Genomic DNA, 3,142 nt, shown 5'->3' with positions numbered 1-3,142 from the left:
TGAAGCCTAAAGGTGTGTGTTTTTCTCTTTACCCCAAGGCAGGTGGATGGATGGCCACCAGGAGGAGATGGCAACACTTTGATAAATTAAAGTGACTTGATCAGAAACCCTCTAAGCTGGAAAGCATTTGGAAGTGTTCTGAGATGAGGCTCCTGTTGCAGCCTTTACCTCTCTTCATCCTCTGGACCCGTCTGAGAAGGGAGGCCAGGTCATCAGCACACCTGCTCCTGGACAATCAGTCATTTCACTGAAGCCGAGGTCTGGATTTGGTTCTTTGCCCCTAAAATAAACAGGCTGTTTTCAGTTGAAGTTAGATTTCTGTTCTCTTATTCTCCCAGCACAAAGCACAAATACAAATCCCTTCCAAAGTGGACAAGTACACTTAGCAATTTTGTCATCAGTACTGGGGACCGCAGCCAGGAGGAGTGGGGCAGTGTCAGGGAGAGGTCTTTTCTTGAGAGCAGTTAGCCACAGTGGTAGTAACTGATTGCCAAGACCTCATCCTAGGTCCCCGAGTTTAAGTTATGTCTTTCTATGTACCTCTGGACATAATAAAGTTAAGGATGGAATTATTTCTAAGGAAGAATTTTCAGAATGTGGTCTGTAAAGTGTTTTGGGATTGCCTGGAAAAGGTCTAGTGAAAGGAAGCCTTAGGTAAAGGGAGTAATGAGACTGCCTCGCTTTGCTCGCCTTTTCTGAGAATTTTCGACGATAATCTAGGGAAGCCTTGGCTCTAGTGTTGCATGCAAAACAGAGAAAGAAGACAAGGCAGAGACACAGGCCTGATCATTTTAGTGCCCTAGGTCAAAAGGAGAGAATAATGAATAGGCTTGGAACTTAGTTCTTGGAAGGGAACTTAATTAACCTTGGAAGAGTGAAAGAAAGTGGGGGATCAAGCCTAGCACCGGACGTAGGAGGATTGTTTTTATGCGTGTGTTCGCGCGTGCGCGCGTCCTGCCATACAGGTGAAGTCTACTTCATGGATTACCCCGATTAATTTTTAATTTTGGTGTGGGGGGGGACCCTTGTGTTTCTTTTCCACGGGATCATCACTCCATCCCTTCAAATCTGGCTGAGAAGTTCGCTGTGGGAGCACGGAGATCTCGTGCGCGCGGGAGGGGGGGTCTAGTAGGCCTAGGCTCTGCCTGCACGCGTGATCAGCAGGGGTGTGGGGAAGGGGATGCAGCGGCTGGTGAGCGGTGTTCCGACCTCCTGAGGGATTGCTAAGGAAGGGAAAGAAAAGTGTGGGGGGTGTCCCTGGCTGCGGAGCGCCGAGTCAGGTCCTGGCTGCTTTCCGGGAAGGAAGACAAGGGCGAGAAGCGGGAGGCCCGGCCATTGTCCAGGGAGGGCGCATTTTTGTCCCGCTGCTGCTGGTTGCTATAGCGAGCAGGGAAATCCAAACAGAAGGGTTCAGTTAGCTCCCCTTGGGCCTGGGAGTAGAGCTCCCTCTTCTCAGCCAAAATAAAAGTGCCGCCTAGGGCCTGGCACTTTTACCAAAGAGCTGACTGCAGCTTCCAGAAGAGGGGCCCCGGGGACCACAGCACGGAGCAAGGAGAGGGGCTCTATTGGCAAGGAACAGCCGCACCGGTTACTGATAGACTCCCCCGCCCCTGCCACCTCACCCAAGCCCATTCTTTTCCTGCCTTATTCTATTTGGGGGGAAAAAGAAATTCCCTACAACTTTCTCAAACTCCCATTATGTCCCGTGTTCTTGAAGACCACTCTCCAGCAGGACTGACTCTGGGGAATGGCTCTGCAGGCGTCTCTGAGAAGGACTACAGCTCTACGGAACCTACGGAGAAGCAGCGGCAATACCTGGGCCACACTGCCCTGGTCTGACTTTTAGAATCCCTAAGAGGAAAAGTTGGCTCAAAAAGTAAAATCGATGACCATGCAAAACTTTAACATTAAGAAGACTTTTATTTTGCAATAGTTAAAAAAAAAAAAGAAAGAAACAAGCCTTGCCATTCAGCTTTGAAGACATTGTGGAGAAGGGCTGCAGTGAAGTCTTTTTGTGGGCATTTACTCCAACAGTACAGCTCCTGGGAAAAAGGAGAACAACAATATTTAGTTAGTAGTAAACTGTTAGCTTCAGAAAATTCTGAGCTTATACTTTGTCAAGCGAGAGTCACAGTTGATGACAGGGCAGATAAACAGTCAAGATTTCATTCGGGATGCTAACTTTCTCCACCAAAGGAGTGAGGTGACAGGGACTTTAACAGTATTCTTGCTCTACAGCAACTTTTAAAGCTTGACATCTTTTGCCTCCTTCCTCTTCTCTCCCATTCTCTTTCGCTCTGTCTCTCCTCTAGAAACTTCACTAAAAGCTACATGGAAAACTTTTATTTGATCCGAGGAAAACATTTAAAGTCAAATAATTGTTTCTCTCTCCTTCCACTATTTAAAATACATTCTGTCTCTCCCAATGACAAGCTCTTTTAAATAGAAAGTTTATACAACTTTAGAAGAAGTCCCTTAATTTATAATGATATTCACATTTTAAAAAATGCTTGAAAGAAATCATGTTAATGAAGAGAACATTCGCAGTAATTTGGTGATAATTATCAGAATCACCACATATTCGCAGAGGCTTGAACAATACGTGTTCAGAGAAAAGCAAAACACATTATTTTAATAGTCTGATATGCAAACTATAGACTGTTCAATTATGTAGCTTAATAATGCATACATGATGTGATCTTGTTATTGGGATAGGAGGGTTTGCAGTGAGTCACTCTTGGTACCAAGAGTGCTCTCACATCCAGTAAAATCCATTCCCGTGGATCAGAGGCCCCTGCCAAACTGCATTTAAGAGTATAAAAATTAATGACTGAGAATTTGAGCGTTAAATTAACATTAATTATATGACCTGCATGCTAGAAAGATTAAATTTCTTACACCCTAATTAGATAACATCTCCTCATACATCAAACGATTTCTATTTTCAGTTCCAGGTTTAAGGAATACAGTGGCAAGTGCACATGGGGCAGCTAAGTGTTTCCTTAGCTGAGGTCAGTTTTCCCTTCAAATGTTCACTGGCAAAGTATCAAGACTGGGGGCTTAGGCAAGAGACTTAAGTTCATTCTGACCTTGCACCGGTGGTGGTAGTTGGAAAACAGGGACTTTGGCAGGTGGCTCTCAG

This window comes from Chionomys nivalis, chromosome 16 (genome assembly GCF_950005125.1).
Source record: "Chionomys nivalis chromosome 16, mChiNiv1.1, whole genome shotgun sequence".
Lineage (NCBI taxonomy): Eukaryota > Metazoa > Chordata > Mammalia > Rodentia > Cricetidae > Chionomys > Chionomys nivalis.
The sequence above is the reverse complement of the archived record's forward strand: the minus strand, read 5'-3'. Positions refer to the sequence as shown.